This window comes from Haemorhous mexicanus, chromosome 3 (assembly GCF_027477595.1).
Source record: "Haemorhous mexicanus isolate bHaeMex1 chromosome 3, bHaeMex1.pri, whole genome shotgun sequence".
NCBI classification, from domain to species: Eukaryota; Metazoa; Chordata; class Aves; order Passeriformes; family Fringillidae; genus Haemorhous; species Haemorhous mexicanus.
In genome coordinates this window covers 62,827,857-62,852,635 of record NC_082343.1, presented here as the reverse complement: position 1 = coordinate 62,852,635, position 24,779 = coordinate 62,827,857, and the positions used below count along the sequence as shown (strand labels likewise).

The 24,779-nt window shown below is 39.9% G+C and overlaps 1 protein-coding gene across 3 annotated transcripts in view; it reads left to right on the top strand.

Moving 5' to 3' along the window:
- The window catches only part of TMEM200A (transmembrane protein 200A), a 79,133-nt gene that overhangs the window by 7,105 nt on the left and 47,249 nt on the right, over positions 1 to 24,779 (top strand). Inside the window, exons 4-5 of one of the 3 annotated variants that reach the window (XR_009485841.1) lie at positions 11,835 to 11,941; positions 14,936 to 15,988. The gene's annotated coding sequence lies outside the window, so the exon portion shown is untranslated. Of the gene's footprint in view, positions 1 to 11,834; positions 11,942 to 14,935; positions 15,989 to 19,739; positions 20,039 to 24,779 lie in introns of those variants that run through there. The other 2 variants (XM_059842110.1, XM_059842109.1) reach the window with 2 other exon arrangements.

The window sequence follows — 24,779 nt, the reverse complement described above, 5'->3', positions numbered from 1 at the left end:
GTCTGGTCAGATTTGAGTTTTGTTATAAATATTTTGGTTAACTTTTTCAGTAGACATTGAGTATTTTTCACTCTAATCTAGAATATTGCTTATGTCATGGAGGGATCATTCATGCCCACGCATTTAAAGATTTTCTGTAGCTAACCAGGCCACTAGACTGAATCCATTTCCTTCTTGTTCTGCACTAAGTCTTTCTTATGGGGAGCTGGATGCATGGCTGCTCTGCATTCACAAGAGTGGCCTTTTTCCTCTCTGCCCTGTGTACAATGCAGACTTTAAATTATGATCATTATTATATTTAGAAAAATATAAAAACTTGATCCATTCTCTTTTACAAGTGCATAGAAATTTATAGAGTATCTTGTAAAGCTCTGTGGAGTTGAATGGTGGGGGGCCCTTTGGGTTTTATAGCACAAAAAGTTTTGTGTTTCAGCAGGACAACTGGATGGGTTTCTGTATGTGTGTCTGTGGGGCGGGGGGGTGTCTCTCATACAAAACCCACCCATTCCAGCTGGTGTTCTGCTCACTGAATGCCTAAGCATGAACAAATAACAAGGCCCTGAAAAGGCCCTGACAGGCTTAGGTCACCACACCTTCTAATTTCAAAAGTTGATGCAACTCTGTTCATGTCGATGTAGATGTTGTGCATGTCTGCAGGCGGTACAAAATGCAACTTTTGCACATGAAAGCACTCTGTTGTAGTTCCAGCATCAAAATCACTATGTTTTTCATTTCAGAATTGGTAGTTCTGGCCTTTCAAACATGAAGAATGCAAAACGGGAGCATTTTAGTGAATGATGTCAGTACCTACCTTGCTGTGCTCCATTTAGAACTTTTGAAATAAGCATTTGTTCATCAGCCATGTCTCTTCTCACAAAAGGTATAAAACTGTGGCTGCCAAATGCTTCTCCCTCCCACCTTCCTGCCTGTCTTTTGTGATGATAACAACTCTTACTGGGCATTCAGCATCTGGCAAATAACAGGAGCAGAGTGTAGAAAGAGGAATATTTAGTGAGCTACTAAAAGATTGCATGGCACAGAAGTATCTGTGGATTTTCAAGTTTGAGGAGAAGATCATCAGGAGCATGCTGCTGGCAGTCTGCAATGTTCAACGAGAGTGGACAGAAAAGTCTCCAGATAAGGAATGAAGAAATGTGATGTTGTGGAAAGTGTGAATAGTCTGAGAACATGCTGGAAAGCATATAATGCTCCCCCATCCTTTTCCTCTGAAACTGCTCCCCTGCCTTATGGTGCTTCATCTGACTTAGCACTGAACATCTCTTACTCATGTAAGTTTTGGTAACCACAGATCCTCCTACCCAGAATTTCCGCTAAGATAACGCCACATTCTGAGCTGCTGCACCAACACTGATTTCTGCCATATCTTTCCATTTCTCAAGTGTAATCAGGAGAAGACTTGCAATGACACCTCCCTGAGCAATATGGCACAAAGACCTTCTCCATCTTTTCCCCTCAGATTAGTAGCATTGGGCATTACCAGTACCATTACCAGGCAGTGCTGGCAAAGGCAGCTTTTAGGGACCCTGGCAGAACTACTAGTAATAGTAATATGGCTTGGATTCACTTGCAAAGCAGTAGCCTTCCTTTTGCCTCAGTTTACCTGACCTTCAGTGTCCTCTGTGCATTTTCAGTGTAGAACTGACTCTGTGAGGTCTGACTGGTTCTGAGGTCTCACATGATTTGCCATCCTATCTCTCCATTTCTTTAGAGGAATCTGCAGAAATATCACTCAAATTCAACCATTTGGTAATTATAGGACTGGAAACTTCAGGGTGACAAGCACATCACTGTACTGCACAAGAATCTACACCCAATCCTCACTGAAAATTTACCACTGCCAATCCAAACATCTCACCCAGGAAAGACTCAGACATCCCACAGACACAAGAATCACCTGCTCCTGCCAAATGTTGCCCAAATGTTGTTGTTGATTCTGAAGTGCTCTTGATCTTATTTTTGGAAGGCTAGAAATGACACCAGCTGTATGCAGCAGTGTGGCTGGATACTGTTAGAACAAAATAAATATATATAACGTTGTATTTCAGGGAAACAGTAGTAATGCGGCCAAGTGCACACTATCCTTGGAGATAAGCACCTGCAGAACTGCCACTCAGGGATAATATCTGTGCAAGACATTACTGTTAATAACATTACTGTGGAGGCATTATGAAGTAAATAATAGCTGAGATATTGTTCCATACCTTGCTTGGCTACTGCTGCTAATTAGTAGCTTTTCAAAAGTAAAAAAAAAGTAGTTATAAAGTCTCTCTCTCTCTCTAAAGTGAATGTCATGGTGTATGAAATTATTGTAAACCATGTCTTTGGTTCACAGGATGTCACATAATCTTGCATTTAGTATTACATCCAGCATTCTGTACTGATTTACCAGAAATAAAAGCAGATAATTGCCTATTAGAAAGTGGCAGATCTAGAAGAGCTAAAACTAGAAGAGCATTATGCATGAAGGTTCCCAAGTGTTTGACAAACTACACAGGAATTCTTCATTCTCCTATTTCTATTTTTAGCTATCTTGAATGGAAAAGAGCAGCCTTTGCTCACAAGAGCTTTCTTCAATATTTCTTAATACCACAGACATTTTTTAATGAGGATAAGATGAAAAATAACTCTGTGTGTGTGTATGTGATGGGGTGTGTGCTGCAGGCTGTTTGTTTAAGGGGATCCCAGGTGCCAGCAGCTGGGGAGACTGAGAATCCTAGGCTGTGTACCAGGTGGAATGTCTTTAAGTCCAGCACCCTAAGGGATTCCCACTGCACATATACATACACATTTCCACTAGGAAAACTACTTAGAGATGACCCAGAGAGGGGAACAGGATTCTGTGTTGCTCTGTGTGGCTGGCAGCGTGTCTGTCTATCTGAGTTATGTATGTGTGTGCTCACTGCTGGGTCACATGTACTCCTGTCACTACTGCAGACACGTGCTACTGGTCAGCCCTGGGGATGTGGAGCTGTAGCAGCCTTGCTGCTGTCAGGCTGCTGGGTTTGGATACTGTGAACACGTGCTTTTGCAGCTGAGGACACTTTTCACTGAGCTGCACAACTGCAAAGATCAACCCAAAGCAAGGCTGACCATTTAGGCTGATTCCTGCTATAACTGCTGCCAGCCAAATATTCCAGAAACTTCAACACTCAAAATAGTCTGCTTCACTAAAATCTGTTCCTAGAGAAAGTGTTAAGCACTCAGAGTCGGACCCATTAGGATCCATATACTGCAGCCCTAAGACTAAACAAATTTCTCTGGTTGTATAGAAGCACATACATCAGTATGAAGATAACTTACTTGGGAAATAAAACAGAAGGGTTGAAAAGCATGGATTCAGCTCCTCTCAATCTAAATTTCACATGAACTTCAATCTAACTCAAGATTCAGACTGTTAAACCACATGCTGGCTTACACTCTCTGGTTCCTAAATGCTCACTTACTGTAGACATGTTTAAAATCAGCCTTAAAATAATTATAGATGATAAATGGTTTTATTGTGACACACAGATGTGTCTATACTGATGCACACTTTAATGAAACTTAAAGCTCTGGGGAGCTACAGAAGTATTATATATACTTAAATCATCCCAACAGTAAAGGATTATGAAATGAATTGATGATATCAAAATTTGGATTGACCTCCTAGCATTCTAAAATGTTAAAACTCCCAGCATTCTAAGTCTGCTCAGCCTATTCATTAATTATTCTGAATGTCCTTTACTGAATGAAAACCACAGACTGATAGTTCACAATGACTCATCTAGGAAAGAGATTACTTAGACTTAGACCATCTTTAACCTGAGGGTGGTGGGACTACCCTCACATCAGGCAGAACAGCCTGATGTGAGACTCAGGACACATCACCTCCAGCTTCAGCAGCCAGAGCAGACTCCCCTTTGAGAAAGTAGAACAAAATTTTATGGAGACAAAGAACAAACAAGAGGCAACCCTAACTGCAGGGCTGCAAACAAAAAAATTTACCCTGAAAGAAATATATATTATACAGTGCTATGATCAGCTGTCTTTATTCTTCTAGGCTTTTTATATATCATAGGGATAATAAGTGTATAGGATGAGGATTTTCAGGACATATTTCTAGGATTTGAATGGAGCATTAAGATTTCACAAACATTATAAAATCACTCATTTATATGAAAAGACTCTAAATGCTAGATGACAAAGTTTATGTCATAGTTGTTCTTAGAGAATGCTAACTACTGTTAGCGAGAATTGATTTAATTGTGGATCATCTATTGTTATTTTCCAAACATAATCATTTACTCAACATTTTCCTGCAGTAAGATGCGCAACAGACGAAAAAAAAAAATCAAGCCCCCTGAGTTTGTGATTTTTCTTCTATGAAATCTAAGCAGTCTTTCTTCCTTAAAAGAGTATTTGCAAACAGGGATTGATATGCTTTTTGGGCAGGTGATTTTTAAATAAACAGTTTGGCAAACATATGGATTCAGTCTTGTAGCTACAGAAGCACCCATGTTGATTAAGGAAAATGGCAAGTGCCTTGATTTTATTTGAGAAGGAACAAACCCAGGATGGCTGGTAAAATGGTGATGTTTTAACCATTAGAGAGAACACAAAGATTAGAAAAGGATACTTACATGTACAGTGGTGATTTGATTAAGATATTGATTATGATTTTTTTTATTCTGATTTTTTTCATTTCTGTAGGACAATCCTACAGGAAAAAGGTATTTAATGATTAACTATAGTAAAGCCAAATTTTAAACAAAACTTTGCATTTTATACATTTCTAGCCTGTTATTTTATTGAAAACATTCTTTAAAAAAAAAAAAAATTCTGCCTTCAAGAAAAAGGAGCTAAACCTCTTAATGAACAAAAATATTGTCAGAGATGGTACAGATTCACTAGGTGGCAGCATAGCTAGCAATCTTCTGAAAAATCTCTCGTAGTCCGTGTGAGTTTTAGATGCATTTTGGCCAAGCTGGATATAAAAACAGACAGAAAAATAGCCTACTAGGAAGCCAATATTAATAAATGAACTTATTATAATAAGTCATTATATCAGAACATGTACTAATTTAAGGCTATGCTGTGTATCTGATAAATGATGTGCATATAGTATGGTGTGGTAAAAATCTAGAATAAAACAGGAAAAAAAGAAACTCCTAAAAGAGTTCAACCACAGCTTTTAGTCAAGTCTTCAGCAGATTAACTATGAATTCCAGCTTCAAAATGCAATTAAGAAAAAAAATTATAATATGCAGCTGTTAAAAGGTATTAGTTATTTGAGTTGGTCCTAAGCAAGGGACAAATTTAGTAAAAAATTGCAGAGGTATAACCATGGTATAAGCACTGCCTGTACTCTCCAGAACCAGTTGGTATAGGGCAAACAGTGTGGTGCCAAATGGGAGAATAAAGTAAACAGAGAAAGAAGATTACCCCTGCGTCTGACCGTTTTCCAAGCTAAAATGATGCTGTGGACTCAAAACCCAAAGTCTCCTGGTTTTGTATGAGACTGAAAATGGATCTTACCAGTTTGCAAGATTCTCTCTGATTTCATGGTTAGATTGTAAATGACAGCTTTTTCCCCTTCCTTTTAGAGGGAAAAAAATGGCACAAAACATTCTCAGCAGGGAAAATGAATATCAAAATATATTTTTAATCGGACTGAAATAATTCAGTCTTCTCAACTTCAAGGATTCAGATGAACCAATTGATCCTTCTCACCTCTGTACACACCTTACAGTCAACGTTCATAAAATCAGAATGGATAATGACAGTTTACTAAAATATTCTGTAAGGAAGCTCCTTTCTGATACAGATCACCATAATTATCCAATAATCTCAGTTCTGCAATGCGCTCTCAGCCACTTATGCTTAACTATGACAGTGGTGCTGCTGCTGCTGTGAGCTCATGGTCAAGCCAGCCATGGAGTACTTAGTCAGGAAACCTTTTCTTTGTCTAATTTCATTAATGACTGTGAGACTGGTTACTTTTTATCCCAACCTTTGGGATTAATCCTTGCCCTGCTAAGTCGAGGATCTTTTCTTACCAGCTTCTCCAAAGTACCTTTGCAGTGTAGTTTGAGGCTGTTTCTTGTGCCTTTGACAATTTACTTTCTCCTAGGGAAGGGACAAGACTGGTGGATGACAGATAGTGACACAGCCCTGAGCTAAATCCCATTTCTGGTATTTTATCAAAAGGATTGGTTGCCATCCACAAACCGCTTGAGCTGTGCACTTGTGGTTTAGAATCCCAGCATCATCCCCGATGGAATTACAGTTGTGGTCAATCTGGACTGAAGCATGCTTTTAGAATGGCAAGCAGAAGACCTACATCTCTGAAATTACGTATAATATGTTGGAGATACACAGGAGATGTTGCTTTTCATGATTAAATGGAACAGATTTTGTATTTTTATAGTGCTTGCATATATTTTAGAGAGAAGGAATAACAGAAAAAAAAGTGTATTTAGAAAAACTCTGTAACTTTAATTTGAATTAAGCATAACAGAGCCAACTAACAAAAATCATTATTTCTGAGGACCAGTAGAACAAAGATAAACAGTTTATTTTTAGAAACTGTACATATTGGTGTGTAAAATACAAACCTCTATTTATTTGTCCAAATCAATTTTCTTGAGGAAAATTGATACTATCTTCAACCTTTCTTTTTCTGAGTATGAGCTAGAGGACAAGCCATAAAAATGTCAACCCTTGATGATAATCTCACTGAAGAGCATGAAAATCTTGCTGTTGCTGATGCATGAAGCATGAAGTTCCCCCAGTTTCTTTGAGTTTCTTCGAAGTCATCAGGATGTAGACAGAGTCTTGCCTTCTGCATCTCACAAGCCGTTGGCTGGATCTTTGGCCTTGGAGAAGGGAGAGCCAAGGAAGCATGATTCCTCTATCAGCTGTTGGGAAAGCAGATAAAGCCCACCTTGCAAAAGGCTTGCAAAAGGAACAGCTCTAAAGCTGTATAAACAATTTGGATTAAGCAACATTAAACACATTCACACCTGCCCTCATGTTCTGAATATGTAGCTCTGAAAAATGTCATCCATTTGAAGAAAAGCAGATTTTTTTTTCTTTCAGTAAACATCTGCTAGGAAATGATAAACTTATTTTTGTGCTCTTAATTTTCCTGTTGCCTTTGCCCATTTATAGTCCTGTTATTTGAAATATACATCATCAATTACCACTGGAAAACAGCCACAAATAATATTATTTCCTTCTTTGCCTTCTCTTTTTGGCCTATAAGCTTAAGGTTTTTCAAATAATTCTATGTACAATCACTGAGGTTTAAAATACAAACTGGAAATCAGGAACAATCTGCTTCCAAGTAATGAAAGCTGGAAAATGTATTATTCTGTTTTATTGTTAAATACATAAAACTTTGAATTTCATTGGAAAGCAGTCAAATTCAAAATGTGAATGACAGAAAAATCCTTGTTTGAATTACTTACATTATTTAGACACCAATGAAAAGCAATCACTGAACAAGAATATTTGAAGTGAGATTTGATTTTACAAGATATTTAATTACAGGTAAAGTATTGCAGGCTTGATTTGAATCAGTCTGTAATTTAAAAGTCCTGAAGATTTGGAAAAACAGAGGAATGAATTCAGACATTTAGATGAGGAAACAATCAGGTGTATCTTTAGAAAACAATGAACAACGTAGAAAATCAATGAGCCATTTAACCATATAAACACATGTTAATATTTGATTTGTACTTCACACACAGCATTGGGATCTTGGCAACATGACCCAATTCCAGTAATATTTCTGAAGTCAAGGGAATTGCCTGCATAAATAAAGGTCCTTGATCATGGGTAAGGTTCTCTGTTGTTATATGCAAAGCCATTGGGATTGTGTGCTGTATTTAAATCTTTGAAAGGTATATTTAAAGGAATGTAGAATTTTTCTGAAGAAGTTTCTGCAAAATTATCAGTGGTGTGGAAGGCAATGATCACTATTTCAATAAGCCTGGCTACCACACAGTGGTACCACTGTAGTGAAAGTGGTGTTTGGGTTTTGAAAGAACCTGAGAAAACTATAAGGCCAGAGATAACAGGAGTATGATATTTGAGTTTACAACCCAATGGAAAGGCAAATGGCTGTACTAATAAGGTGGCTGCAGCTGTATTGTTGTAATTGCATTATATATTGATAAATTTCACTTAGGGAACATGGTGGATCCATGCTGAGCAAATGCAATTAACTTCAATTGGTATAAAAATGTGTGTTCGAGAACAGACCAAGATAAAATTCAATTTACCATCACTGTGTTTTTGTTTTGTTTTGGTTTGGTTTTGGTTTGTTTTTTTTTTGTTTTTTTTTTTTTTTTTTTTTTTTTTTGTAGTTATTGCAAAGGATAAACCCTGGCTTGCTAGCTTGAGATGAAAGGTGTTAATATCTAAGACCAGAAAACCATCAGGCTTATTATGTAATGTGGACAAAATTCAATTATATCCTCCTTCATCTGATAAATCTGCCTGGAATGAATAAACTTAAATTTTCTAAAAGTCATATCTGTAGACTCACAGAATAGTTGAGGTTTGAAGTGACCTCCAGAGATGATTGCTCCTTGCTCAAGCAGGGCTACCTGACGTCATTTGCCCAAGGCAATGGCTTTTGCGCTTCTCCAAAGATGGAGACTCCACAACCTCCCTGGGCAACCTGTGCCAGTACTCACAGTAAAACAGTGTTTGCTGATGACCAGAGGGACTCTCTTGGGTTACCCTTTGTGCCCATTGCTTCCTGTCCTGTCACTGAGCACCACTGAGATCAATAAACGGCACACTGTCAAGAAGTGATAGAATCAGTAGGGGGCACTGCAATCAATATATATTTTGCAGTAGCTCTGCATGTTGACGCACTCCTGTGAAGTCAGAATATCCTTCCTTTAGAAGAGGACTAAGATGAATGTTGTAGAGGACCTAAATTCAAGATAATTATCTATGTGGAGACTGTGCAAAACAGCAAATGAAGTTTAAATTTATGCCCTACCTTGCCTTACACCAGCCTCTTTATGCACACGTGACCTGAGACTGGATTCCTGGCAACTTTCATGTTATGGAAATAAGATTCCAGATTTCTCCACAGGTCAACAAACTAGAGCCATTTAAATGGAGTCCAGTGCTTTAAAAGTATTTCTGAATGTTTTTCACTGCAAGGCTTTCCTATTTCCAGAATTCACATAACTGTAGACTTCATAGGCATTATCACAAGACCAAAGGTAGGTACTTTGTCAGTATTTCTAACATCCCCTTTTGACTCATCATGACCTGAAAAAGCCACCTGTAAAGAACAGTTATTACATTTTCTCTACTTTTTTTTGGTCAGAAAGGTGCTATAAAAGCAGGGTTAAATCAGAATGGCACAGGTGTTAGAGAATAAGGCTGAGGGTCATGGCACATCAAACTTCTGTTGCCTGGGAAATTCATTTCTTTTATTCCAGAAAGCTAATTTTCAAGCCAAACTCCTCTAATTACTGGTGTGTGTGAAGAACTTACACTTGGACTGACAACTCCCACACTTTGATAATGACAGTTCATTGCTCCACATGGTCCTGAGCCAGCACTCTTGAACCTTTCCTCTGTCATGAGTCTGCATGTGCTAGGGTAGAGGAAGAAATGGCAATAAACATGAAAGCATGCTCATGAAATCATACTCTATCATGTGCTTCCATCCATGACAATCCCTGACTCCAGAGGGAAAAACACAGTAGTAGAAAGAAATATGAGACCTGCCTGGTCAGCAAGCCTGGCATTAATCTCAGCTCGTCGGGCGCTTTTAAAGGCATCAACATCACAGATAAATCACAGGATTTTAGCTGAATTAAACTGGTTAGTGGCAAAGTTCAAATAAAAAAAACCTTTTAAATGTATTATAAATCAGAAGTATTTTTCCCCCCTAAAGATATGGATTTAAGATTCCCTCTGTAGGAATATTAAGATGCTTCAGGTCCCATGGTAAAGAAACAGTAGAGTTGAAACAGAGCTGATGACTAAATGAAAAATGGAAGCTCTTATGTTTCAGTCAGTGTACAGACCTGCTATCTAATAGCTCTGGTGAGAACAGGAGCACTGTGACAATTGGAAACTTAGAGGGAAATTTACTTAAAATACAAAAAAGGTAAATATTCACATAGGAATATAACTGAGACACCAAGGTTAACATCATTACCCTGTCATCTACATGATGCCTTTCATTAAAGGATGAAATGGTAGTAAGAATTAGGCAGTACCTTCCTTTGCCATATCCAAGTCACTAATTTCACATTAAAGTCAATGACATTTTGAGAGCAGATGGGTACATGACAAACTGTCTGCTTATGTATAAATAACTGTACCAGAACTGCTCTCCTGAGGAAGACATTATCCAGCTTTGGTCAAGCTGTGAAGTAAAAGATATTTTCAGAAGAGACAGTAAAATAAACAAACTAGACTGACAAATTTTCATGTGCTTAATTTCAACACAAAGAATGAATTGATATTTTGGAAAACTTCATTAACAGAGGCTCCAGCCAGCCTGCTATGTGCTCATCAGCAGATGTGCTGAAACAATTAGCAGTATGCTCAGGTAGTCAAGCAGAGCTTTTTGTTCCAGAGTATCTCCTTTAAATACAGTTGGAAAATTGCTTAAAAATATCTTTAAAACATCTTAAAAATGAAGTTCTTCTGTTATCAGGTTAATATGTTTTGACATGATCCCTTCCCATCTTTTGCATTTCAGTGAAGGTATCACTGTTTCTCTGAAGAAAATAGTGCTGTACTTAGGATTTTGATATAATAAATCCTGGGAGATGTATGGAAATAATGAATAACAGGCTATCCTTTCTCAAGCTCCAATGTTAATTACCATTTAAACAGATCTCATTTTTGCAAATAACCATTCAGTTATAACCCATTCATAAATGAGATTTGAGGAAGTATTGAGATAAAACAGGCTGAATGGTAGATTGATATGATTGTCATAGAATTATTAATAATGGAAATTTAACACAATAATGAATGACTCCACTGTTAATTTTCTTGTTCTCTTAAGCATTTTATGTCAATAATTTAGTGGAAATAGGCAGCAGATTACATTTTCATATCTAAATCATCCCTTACAGTCATTTAGAATCCTTTAAGCAGTACAGAGAACATTAAAAACATAAATAAAAGCCTTCAATGGTATCTTTGCACAGAGGTTTTCCCTATCCCCCAATTTTTGCTTTTACATTTTAACATAGTTGCTACCTCCACAGTGTCTTCTAAGACAATTTCCTGACAGAAACTATGCTGAGAATCTGCTGTATTCTGGGTTACTGGTTCATAAATAAAAATGTTGTTTACAGGTTTCTAACTCATGTCTACATAAATGACAGACAGCAGAATGCCCTTTTAAACTGGGCTAAAAATGTCAAGGATTTCTTTCTGGGTTTTTTTTTTCATTTTTTGTAGCTGGGACATATCTTTCAGTTTGATTGCTTACAATCCTCTAAAAGCAATGTACCTTCCTGTATATCTTGCTTGATTCTTGTGGGAATGCTTAAATCCCTATGCAGTGCAATATTTCTGAGGAAGGAGGGAAATATGTACTTTTTTCAAGCAGTAATTATAATAGTTTTTGTATGTATGTATTAATAATCCACTATTTATAAGCACAAGTTCCATGCCAGAAAAAAACACCCAAAATATTTTCTAAGGTGATAGGAAAAAATGTAAGTTATTGCAACAGATTATCATGCATATGTTGATGGGGCATATGACTACAGAAATAGCTCTCATGCAGACCCAAATCAAAATGGCATGAAGTCACTCTGTCTTCTTTCCTTCAGGGCTTAGAACATTTCTCCACTGTTTCAGAACACCTCCTGAGGAGGACAAGCAGAGTATCTGAAGACCTTACTGCTGGGCTAAACTGCACTCTGAAAACCACAAAACAGTAAGTTGTATCAAATATTCATATTTTAGAAAAACTCTACTAAGAATTAAGACTCCAATCGTATTATTTTTATAATAAAGACAAAGACCCCAAGTCATCACTGAGTCAGTTTAGCAGAAGACTCAGAACCCTGCCCAAACCCATGGGGTTTTCAGTTTTTTAAACATGTTTACTCATGTTTAAAGTTAAGTATGTCTTGAAATGTTTTTTTTATGGTGTCTGCATCTTTAGGAGGCTCAAGCCACACTTTATTAAGGGAAATATTTTGGGTACTGAATTTAAAGGAATTCATGTCAACAAAAATTGGATATTTCCCTTAATTCTACTGTATTTACTTTTAGTTTTACTCTATTCCCTCAGTTTAAGTCAGACAACACTGCTCCCTGAGTCCATACTCTAGCTTCTAACACCACTGAAATGTAAAAACCCAAAACCAGAGCAATCCTTCTTCTCCAAAAATCTACCTCAGGATTTAAGCTGTAAACTGTCAGTCCCTCCTTAAATCTTCACCATATTTAAAAAAAAAAAAAAAAAAAAAAAGTAGTGGCTAAAACCAGATTTTGAGAGGACTGGTGAGAAAAAAATTTAATCTTTTACACAGGATAAATTCCTTGAAATATTAAGTAACATAGACTATAGACTTGTGTTTTGTTGGAACCAAAATGTTGGATTGGACACAAACACCATTTTCATAATTATCCTCATAGGAAATGTTAATTTTCTGGTGTCATTAAGTAGTCTGCTTTAATTGCCATATTTGGTTGTCTTTGTTATAGAATTATTCATGATTTGTCTCTTGGAAATAAGCATAAAAATTATCGGAACAACAAACTACAATCTGTTTTTCATACAGCTTGAGAATGATGAGTGATATTTTACAGTACATTTCCAGGAAGACCTGATGCTTAGGTTTTGTGCACCTTCTCAGGCTTTCAAAATAAAAGCCAGCTTCTGTCCAGATTCTGAATGGGACAAATTTTTTGGGGAGACTTGCATAATTGCGTCACACAGGAAGACCCTCACAACAGAAAGGACCCTCATGCTTTCTTAACAAAGCAAGCTGTTGCTCCGTTCCAGTTTCTATTTTGTCTACAAACAATAATATTTAGGAACTGCACTGGCAGCAGTTTTAGGTAATTATTTACACATTTTACATAATAAGACTGAATTTACTTACATAGATATTGCTTTTTCTTTATGGATGTATGTGACAGGAATAATTGATCATTTAATGATCCATTTTGGTAGGGATATATGTTTTCAAATGAGTCATCTATTCACCTCTCCTAGTGCTTCATAGTTTTCTCCACGCCAACAATAGCGAGAAAAATTTGGGATGGCATGGGATGGCATGAGAACTGAACTCACTATCACCACAACTGAAACGATCACAAATAATTACTATATGACATATACAACACTTCAGTGGCACCATTCAAAATTGTGAAGCAATTGTGGAGCAACTTTCTACATTACTTATATTTTCATTCAGAAGAGCAACAATACTTTTCCCAAAGATAGTCCTGCTTCACTTGCTTCTAACTTAGAGTAAGTCCCCAGTGGAATTTCATCTGGAGATAGTAGGACTGATGCTCACAACAGCATTTGCATGAGAAGTTTCTTATGAAATTAGTAAGTTAAGTCACACAGTATGTTGCTTTTTGTTAACTTCCCCGAAATAAATGATGAAAAGATGGCAATCCTGTAAGCCATCTTCTATTTTTCTGGCACTACTTCTGGCATTTCGAATGCAGAGAAAATCCTTATGCCAACAAAGGAATACTCACAGGCTGTCCCAGCATCCCACCTTCTTGCCTTGTCTTGAAAGCTCAAACAGAAGAACTGTGTTTTTTGATTCAGTATCAGAGAACCTTACATGTAGGGAAGAAAAAGTGTCTGCTTCAAACAATTCAGTAATCTGTGAAAATACTATATTTTCTGTATATTTTTTCTTTAAAAAACTATTCCACTAGTACTTTATTTATCAAGTGCTTCTGGTATGATGGACATAAAAGCTGTATGTTACTTTCCAACTTTCTTTCAAGAAAGTTCTGCTGTTTAAGGATGCCAACTAGAGAAAGTCTCCCAGACACAGACCAACCTTAAGCTACATGGACTTTAATAATAAAGAAAGGAACACCTTTTTTGAAAAAAAAAATCCCTCACTATCTTATGCATTAGAGTTCCACTTCAAAGGTATTTTACTTCCTGTGTTCTGTGTATAGTTCAGAGCCTGTTCTGAACATTATTATGCACACTTACATGTGCATAATAAATAATGGTTCTATTTATGTGAATTTTATTAGACATCAACACTGTGCATTCTAACATATCCAGGTATTCATAAAATATAATAATGCATCATTCAGATGAACATTTCAAATAAAGCCAAAATAAATTTTTGTTATGTAGAACATGTTTAAGAAAATTTGATTTCTTACACCACTTCAAGACAGATTAAAATCCACTCAATTCAAACACTCGTTTAATACTTCAGCTGTTAATAAGAGAACAGATATTCCAGAAAATTCCTTTTTATATACAAAAAGGTATATACTCTCAATGCTAGCATGGAGAAAACCTTGAGTTTCTACTTAAAGAAATTACCAACATGATTTCCAAAGCTTTACTTTATATATATATAGGCTTTCATCATACTTGGAGTGCTAAGTTTCTATCCTTTTTAAAAAGTTAGACTGTTGCAAAGTATGAAAGGATTAAGTTAAATCAGCATTTTAAGTGCTGTTGACAGCTCACAAATCATTTGGAAGCAGACATTTCTGTCTGTATTCTCACTAGTTTCAGAAACTGGTTGAGGTAAAGTGCAAGCCAGTAAATGGCAAATTACATAGTATTGCATGCTTTGTAGCTATTGTAAAGGTAAATAGTGACACATGCCAAGATTCTCTGTATGATTCTGACATTTTCTTGGCCCTGTGTTTCTTGGCTTTCCTTGCTGTTAACAAATATCTGCGCCATACTTCTGCTGAATAGGATCTCACTGATTTCCCTCGGTGACATACAGCTGCAAACGGAGGAGATGCTATCTGCCCAGAAAAGCTTCCAGCTGAGTACAGACAGTGTGTAACAGACAAGTACCAGAAACTGAACTGGTCAGCATGAGAATCAGTGGTGACAGCGTTGCAGCAGCCGAGTTGTTTTCAAGATTTTTCTAGGCAATATAAAATGAGTTTCACACTGGTGTCACACACACACCAGTGAAGTAGCTTTGCTAGTATTGATGATGAGCTCCTGATAGGCCTAGTGGCACCAGAGGGGGGAAAAAGAATTAATTACCTGTTAACCATCTTCTTGTTTGGTAATAGACACTGGCCTAAGGGGCAAAGGAGCAAAGCAAGCCAATATATAGCATGTATATGATGTATATGTACAAGATAAGTAAAAGCAGTAAGGACACCTCTTCTAGGCTTCTCATGGTGAGGAAAAGTGGGTTTTGTTTGAAGAGAGACAGTGAGATTATTCAGATCATTTATGACTGAATTTTGGTTACTAGCTTGTATGTCCTGAGTGCATGGAACAGGCTTGATATTTAATACTTAAAAAACTGTTTCAGGCTTTGATTGCTTAAGCATTTTCTCATGTACAGATTAAAGAACTTAGATTTTGTACTTTTAGAGGCAGAAATCAGTCATTAAGGCAGAGTTCTGTTTGCAGTTGTTTATTATTTATTGACTAACAAATAATTTATTATCACAAATAAATTATTGACACTCATTCACTGCTTATAAAGACCATATTCTTGTCAATTACACTAAAAAATTGAGTATGAACAAATCTATTAGAAAAATGATGGTTTGAAGATTTCTTTTATGTCTTAATAAGAATTAAAGAGACAACAGATGTAGACTTCCTTTTAATTTATAATATGGAAAAAAGGGTAAGTAAGATGACAGTATCACATAAAATCCACAGTAAGTCTCAGCAAAAATAAAACCTTATGGTGTCATTTATTCTCACTGTAGTGGTCTGGACCTGACCACAGCTCTTTACCTCTAGCGGGGATCCTTTCAATCTTCAGTTCCATTCATGTTCCCAATTCAGGATATTTCACTTTTACCTTATTCTTACACAGGACAGCCAAGTGTCACAATTTCTTGCAAAATTCGAAGTAGAAATGGATCTGGATCTTAGAAAAATATCCTGTCCCAAGATAAAAGAATGCCAGCTTTCTCTTTAATTGGATTAAATTTATGGAAGACACACAGTTTAATCCACCCACTGCCTTGCTTATTACAGTAAATTAATGGGTTTTCATAGCATGAACTGAAAGGTGTAGGTTGGAAGGGAAATTAGTATAATACTTTTGACATACCAAATTTCAAATAAAAATATTCCATGCCTTTCAAAGGGAGAATCTCACTCATGAGGCTAAAATTACTGATTCTTGCTATAACCTGAGAAGTAACCACTTTCATAATTAATGTACTAAAATGTTTGTTTTACTGACTGCTAGCAATATCAGTGTTGACATTTAATGCCTGAAATATTGGTCTTAATATTGTTTGACTCTCCAGAGATGTGCAGATGACTGAGATCTGGAGAGCTTCAGGGCCTTATTCTCCTCTTTCCTTTCTACTGCAGATCAGGTGCAAATTCCTTAAATCAATAGCTTTAAGGTCAGTAGAGAACTGTCATATTTAGGAGAAGGAGAAGACACTACCCATCTTTAAGAATGCACTGGTAGAATTTTAGAAGGCTCCAGGCAACACAGGAAAGTAGCAAATCTGAACTTCATCCGGTTGCAAAACACATCTTCCAAATGTCTGTCACTGCGGTGGGCAGCTCTTGTACTATAATCCACAGAATCTCCCACAAAATGTGTTGCTCACACTAATATAAATTATCACATTTTTCTACATATAACATATGGATCATGTAAAAACCCAACAATTATGTGGTTCACTGACAGTGAGTTTTGCACATACAGCAAATGCAAAGGGAAGTCTACCCTAGAGATGCTTCTCACCCAGTAACAGTACTGAAACCAGTCCTCCAACCTATTCATTCTGTCCCCAAAAACCAAATTCTGTCACTTGCCATGGGTTTTTTTTTTTTAGGATGGGCACTGTTTGGGACAGTGCCCATCCATAAATTATCTGAGGATTTATGAGGATGGTTTCTTCACTGCAAATAGTATGAGGCTGGCTGTTGGGAATTGTGCTGTTGGTAAAATGGGGATGCATTAATTACTGCCAAGCAGGGCTTTTCTAAGAGCCAAGGCCTTTTTTGCTTCTCACTCCAATCCACCAGTGGGGAGCTTGGGGGTGCACAAGGAGCTGGGAGAGGAATGGATAGCTGGGGTAGCTGACCCCAACTGATCACATGGATATTTCATAGTGTACGGAATCATGCTAAGCATATAGAGCTGGAGGAAAGAGGAAGAGGGGTATGTTTGGAGTGATGCCATTTGTCCTCCCAAGTGACTGCTATGTGTGATGGAGCCCTGCTCTCCTGGAGATGCTGAACACCTGCCTGCCCGTAGGAAGTGGTGAATGAATTCCTTGTTTTGCTTCGCTTGCATAGGTGGCTTTTGCTTTACCTATTAAATGTCTCTATCTTAGCTCATGAGTCTTCCTCATTTTTGCTCTTCTGATTCTCTCTGCCATCCCACCAGAGGAGGGCAAGTGAGTGGCTGTGTTGTGTTTAGTTGCCAGCTGGCATTAAACCACATCAAGAAGAAAGGAACGGTGATACTCCACCAAGTCCACTGTTGGAGGGAAAAGAAAGGTCAGTAGCAAGAACCGAACAGTTTTTTTGCCTTTTAGATTTAAAAGCCCTTCCAGAGACAGTACAAGAGCAGTGGTGAAACCAGCAGAGGTTCATGTCACATTCCTGGTCAACACTTCATCATCTACTGACAGCACAGGAGTGTGAAGTTTCCCTATCTATTCCACACCAACATTTTCCATAAATTCTAAAGAAAATTTCTGGTTTTTTACTAGTAGAGATATTTCATCTACTTGGGATTTGGTGGGCATGTATCACCGTTCATCCACTGCCTCTGTGATACACAGCTGGGTCTTTCAAAATTTGACATCTCTGAAGTACACAGCTGCCTGCAGATCTGTCCTCTCAGTAGCTGACATGAAATACATGTTACATCACACACAAACCAAATTACAGATCCAGTAATAGCTGAATGAACAGACAGAAATCTGACACTTGAAAGTGATTCTCCACTTGTTGAAACAAAACATGCCAAACAGCTGAAATGCAATGTTTCAAACTTCTGAGGAATAGTACCCAGTCTGGAATCGCTTGCATGTGTGTTTCCTTGCTACAATAAGGCGACAATGGACGATGTACTTAATGCAGAAGCTACTACAGCTACCAGGTTTATAATCTTTATAAAGCATACCCTGAGAACAGACAACAAACTGTACAACCACAAAACCACTGTAGTCACTTATGATTGGAAGTATCATTTCAGGATGGATGGCAGTTCCTAAGTCACTGTCTTGAGGAAAACACTTCCTGAGAAAAAATTAGATACGATTATACCAAGTTTAGTATTTTTCCTTTGTTTTGGCGATGCATTAGGTAGAATTCTGGTAAAATGAATAAAAGGAAACAGCAACACTTAAGTCCAATCAACTTTAAAAAATGAAATAAAACCTGCCCCCCCCAAAAGACATGTTTGACTTATAAATGTGGAGCTCCCATGCAGGCTGGAGTCCTTCCTTCTCCCAAGCGCATCTGCTGGATTACCTCACCCGACTGCAAGGTGCACCAGGTAGATCACCTTTGCAGTCCCTGGCTGTGCACGAGGGGTGGGCGGGCGGCCTCAAAAGAAACTCCCCAAAATAAAGGGAAAAATGAAAAGCTGAATCATAAAATTTAATTGCATCCGAGGTAAAGAGCCCCCATATTGCGGTGAATCACTCTGCGCTCCCACGGTTTCCGTCCGGCTCTCACACGGGGTCAGGGAAGGCGAGCTCCCCGCCCCACACCCGGAGGGCCCCCGCTGCGCTCTGCACCATAAGAAAAGACCGACCCCGCCGGGAAAGGCCGATTCCCACCCCAAGCGACGCCGTGACCGGCACCCCCGCGCTCCCCTCCTGCGCCGCCGCCCCCGGTGACTCCTCCCTCGCGGCCGCGGCCCCTGAGCCCGGCGGGGCGGAACCGGGCGCGCTACAAATCCGCTGCTCCGGCGGGGCTGCGGGCAGAGCAGCGCGGGGAGGTCCCGCAGAGGAGGCGCTCCGGCCGGCTGGTCCTGGCGGGAGCGGAGCGGGGCGCGGCGCGCCTGCCCGCGCTCTCCCTCGGGGAGCCGGCAAACTTCCCCGGGGGCGGGAGGGAGAGAAGGTGCTGCGTCCCGGTCCCGCGTCTCAGTCCGCCCCTTTCCCCGGCTGCCTGGCTAGACTTGCCTAGCGCCCGCGGGGCTGGTCCCGGCTGCCTCCCATCGCCGCGACTGGCGAGCGGGCTTCCCGCCTCCGCCTCGTCCCGTCGGGAGCGGAGGGAAATCAGGGGGTCGTTTCCATAGAGATGGGACCGGAGTGAAACTTTGCTGCGGGCGGGCTGCGAGGGCCGAGCCCTGGCGGCGCTGAGCGGAGCGGTCGGGCCGGCTGTTGAGAGCGGGGTCCGTCATCTTCCCGCTCCCCCGCAGCGCCGCCGGGGGCGAGCGCCGCCCGGGCACCCTGCAGAGGAGCCGGGAAAGTTTTGCTCCACGGAGTCGCCACCCGCCCACGTCCCCCTGGGCGGCTGCCTGGCGGCCGTTCCCCCGCGGCGGCTCCCGCGGAGCGCTGCTATGGCACCCGCCCGTCGCCGCGGGGCGAGCAGGGGGAGGCCGCCTCCGGCTGGCCCTGCGCTGGCGGCGGGGGAGGGCGCAGCCCCCGGGCGGCGGGCGTCCTCCTCCGGCCGGCAGTGACCGCCCCGGCCCCGCTCCTGCCTGCTCGCCATGCCTGCCCCCGCCCGCCTCTCGCCGAGCACGGTGCCAGGGAAGGGCGAGGGGAGCCACCGCCCTGTCACTCCCTGAGCCAGCCGCCGCCTCACCGGAGAAGCCCCCTGTCTGACGGGCGCGGCGCAGCTCCGCTGCTCGCTGCGCCGGGAGGGCTGCAGGCACCTCGCACCTCCCCACAGGTAAGCGGCGAGGCGAGTGGGGGTGAGGCTGTCGGGGTCTACCCCTCGCCCCCGAACTTTAACCCGCTCGCAGCCGTCACCTCTCCTCGGGAGTGCAGGGGCTGCGACCTGCGCGTTCCTGCCAGCAGTGCTTGGGGGCACGGAGACGCGCCTCTGCCCTCGGCGGTGAGGGACAGCGAGGGAGCGGCACGGGTGGGTGGCCGGGTTTTTCCCTGCCAGAAATGGACTTTCTGCTTCCCGAACGGAGCGGGCTGGCGTGCCGGCGGCTGCCGCGCTCCGCGCAGCTGCTACACACCCTCTTTTGTCTGCGCTGGGTCCGAAATACTTTAGTGCTGCCGTCGCCTGCCCCGCCGGTCGGGATCCCGGCTCGGCACTGCCCCGCCGGGGGTTGCCCCTGGGCTGAGCCCCCCGTGCCGCTCCCCACCCGGAGAGTTGCCCCATTGCCTTTATTTTCACGGGAGCTGGGCTTTCCTTAACCTTTGTTTGCGGGGAAAATGGTGGTGTGCTGGTTATCTGAAAGGATGAGAGACAGATGGGGATGACAAGGGGGTTGCCTTATTCCCTTGCGTGCGAATGTAACTCAGTGCTAAATAAATCGCTCACCGGGTAGACATAATCTTACTGGTGAGGCAGACTTTGAAACAAAAGTACTGCGAACAGCTCGGGTGCATGGCAGATACTCCTGATATCCTACTAACATAAACATTGTTAGTATTAGCGCTTGAATTCAATACATGTGCAGCTGTTGTGCCCATCTGGAATTGCAGTAGCTGTATCTGCTTGACACTTAATAGTCTTTTATGCGTAGTAGTTATGAAAAATAATACGGGTTTTATAGTTCAAAGGCGAACGTACCCAGACAAAAGTATTCCTTTAGTGTAGCATTCTGTGTGACGTGAACTACAAAATAACCTGTAGCGATATAGTGGACTTGCACTTCATAATGCTCTTAGGACATGGAGACTATATTGCTCAATAAAATTCTGTCAGCAAAGGTTTCTCTGGCTTTTCTTGATGCTAGATCAATACACTAGCAACTATTCTGTTATTTTTCTCTAAGTAGATGGTACATACAATCCATGTGGTGGAAACCCAGTGGCCAGATAGGAAGAAGCAGTGCTTTTTTTTTTCTTTCTTTTTTTTTTTTTTTCTTTTCCCCTTTCTTTTAGTAGTTTTGGTGCTGCTTTGTAGAAAGTGGAGGAAAAAAAACCCACTTTTTAAACTAGAAAATTATATTTCCATTGTATGCAACTGAAGTTCCATAATGATGAAGCTAAAGGGCCATTCAGGATGGAATGGTTAGGTGTACTTTTGTTGCCAGGAAATGTACTTCTAGATAAATACTTGTTAGAAGGTAATTGTAAGATAATTTTTAGTAATTCAAAACATGACTTGCAATTAGGTATTTTGTCCTGAAAATAGAAAAACACACTCATGGATAAAGATATGAGGTACTTAACTAGTAATTTGGGAAATAAAATCATATATAATTTATATTTTGTTGGCATAGAAACATTTTATTTGTTGCTCCTTGGTTGGATTGCAACAATGATCCAAATGAAAATTGGACTACTGATGCAATCGTTCAGCACAGTAGAATTATGTTGTTTGATGTACAGAAATGGTTTTGCTCATTACAACGTCACTGGAATTCATTTTTATTGAAGCTTTGTAATCAGATTATAAAAAGTGGGCTCTTGGAATCTAGTCCTGTGAAGTATGGGCTGAGCAAGTCCTGCTCTGACAAAGGACTGAAAAGTTTGCTCACTCTCAAGCAGGTATGCAGTTCCAACTTCATCCCTAATGATCACCCAAGGTCTGAGTTCATTGCACTTGGCAGTAGGTCCTGGTAACTTCAGTGGAACTCTTCATTGTCTTAACTGCACTGCTGGACCTTCCCTGGACCAAGCCCTCTCTCAGTGTGTTCTACCTCTCCTTCCCTGAATGCTGGATCTGCAACACGAAATACTTGTGCTGTGTGCAGGTGCTCACTCAGCTGCATCTCATGGGTTACATATTCTCTGCTGGCTGTCATCTCTCAGAGGCAAAAGGGGAGTGAAAATTGGTTAAGGAGTGAAGTACATCAATGCAACAGCAGGAGGAGACTGCTACTTCTTATGTTTTGTTCAGTACCTTTTAGGAGCCAGAAATCTGAAATGCTGAAAAATCAGTGAAAACTCCCACTAAAATTACTGAAACCAGACAGAGTTATGATATAAAATGTATGAAACCTGTTGTCATGAGTAGTTACCCATTTTTTTAAAATCAACGGTAGAATCCTCAGTCTTGTCTGTAATAGTGGTAGAGATGGTAGTAGAAGGGAGCTTTGTGTCCTAGCTAGTGATGATGCCTCAGTTTAATTTGCTGCCACTGTGCTTTTTAAACAGATCAGTTACTTGCAGTCTCCATGTTTGATCTTATGATACTGGCACAAAGAGGCAGTTGCAAATAATTTTCTAGTTGCAAGATAGGTGAGTGATGGAAGACATGAAACATAAAGGCATAGGTGTCTTATGCCAGTTTAGACATCTTAAGGTGTTTCAGACCTCTGTATAAGGCTGGTGAACAGTCTAAGGAGAGCACTTCTGGAAAGGCAGCTGACAGCCATGTAGAATGCTATTGTTTGTATTAAAGTTCCATGGTAAAAGCCTTTAAGAAGACGAGTCTATTCTCAGAAATCTTGTTAAAAATCCTGGTGCTGCATTATGATGGATACAGGAAGAATTCCCTTGCTGTCAGGATTTAGGGAGGTCCATTCTCAGGTGCCCATTTATCAGCAAAATCTTTGTATGGCTTCCTGTGCTTCTAACTGCCTTTGAGTAACTCAAGGGTACTAATAAATGGTTGAGGAGTAAAAAATCTTTTTGGAGAAGTTGCATATGCTCTCCAAGCCTACTAGAAGTAAATGGAAATTGCAAGTAGTGCTTGAGTTCGTGGTCTAGTTTTAGTTAGTGCATTAGTTGTACAACAAAAACACTGTAAGGAAAAGTTTCTGGTTTTCTTCTTTACTGGGTAAAACATAAGAACCTACTTACCCAGAGATTGTGGGGGTTAAGTGGACTGTTGACTGCATGGAAGGGTAAAATGCTGACAACATAATTGAATTAAACTGGTGAGCAGATGTTTTACACTGCTGTTGCTCTGCCCACTAGTTTTACTCTTCTCTGTGTCCACTGTTTCTGGAGTGTGAGAATAAGCACGGTTCTAAACTTTCATGCTGAGTCTTCAGTCTAGCTCTAAAGCAAGATGTTGTTATCTATTCCATCATTAACTATTTCCACATCAGACAATTCAATATGAGGTGCATAAGCATATATGTAACTGCTCTTCAAATAGGTGAATCTTGTCAGAGGGAGCCCAAGTGACCTGATGACAGAACTTGGTACTGAAATATTGACATTTTTTTGATCTCTTAGTGTAAATGAAATTACATTTTCCTTACTGAACTCTCTTACATGATCAGTGATTTTAAAGTACGTGATTCATAGATGCCTTTTAAAAATCAAGTTTTTCTTTTTTTTTGCACAGCTAGCCAAATGGGATGGATAGCCTGTAGTACAGAGCTACTTGAAACTTTTTATCTGCAGTAGGAGCAGAACATTCTTGTGGTGGTTTTAAAATGATTCTATGTCCAGAAGACCTGAGAAAGAAGGATGTTTATCCTCAGTCATTTCCTATATCCATCAGTGTTTCTAGTTGGGAAAAGTTCTTATTCCTTTTTCTGCATGTTTCAGTACCTAAAAAAGTTGTTATTGCTTTTTCTGCATGTTTTAGTACCTAAAAAATTCCTCTTACTGAATCAGGAAAAACAAGATTTTGTCACTTTAATGGAGAATGCTTTAGATACGCTCAATAATAATCTCAAGAGATGTAAAACATAGTATAGGTTGCTTTTCATAAGAACTAGTTTAAAGGCAAAGAAGCAAAGAAGAAGAATCCCTTTTTATATGAATTTGTTTTTTCTAGTTGCTGTTTCACAGATACTGTTGGGCTAAGCATCCCAGTGTTGTGATTTTAAAACCCATTGATAAAAAAGTGCTGAAATTTGAGTCAGTTGAAACTACATTCCTGCTGACTATGAAATGGGAAGGACATTTTTGACAAAGCATTGATACAGTTGGCTGCTAATAACCTACCAGTTCTGACAATTAGTTAGTTTCACTAAATTCTTTAAGTAGTAGAGGTTTGGGCTTTGATACCTATAAATCTGTAGCATTAGCTCAGAGGGTGAATGTGATATCAGCCAAGTTTTTTAGAGCTTTTCAGCAGTAGTCTTACTTCTTTTTTCTAATAAAGGAAAAATTCCAAAAGTAATTTTCTGTCAATTTAAACCACCATAAAAGCACATTAATTGGAAGCCTGTTATAAATGTCATTTGTATGTTGAATTTGGTGTCATAGTGATAAAGTAATATAGGTTTTTTTTCATGTTCTCCATCTAAATGTGTCTGAATAAATCACTCTGTAAATCTGTAATCAGTTGCACATTGTTGAAAAATGTGTTTGTATCTAGTTAATTTTATTACTTCCATTTTGTTATGTATTAAATGAGGAAAAAGTGTTATTATTTGTCCATCCATCTGGTGTAAAATCATTGCTCAAAATCCCGGCGTTTTCTTTCCTTTGGGTCATTCAAAGTAGCAAAGGCATATCATGTCCTATGTGATGTACGTGTGAGATGTGCAACTTTATTCCTTCATAAAGAGGGATGGAAGCAGCCTTGTGTCTTGGGGCAGCATTTT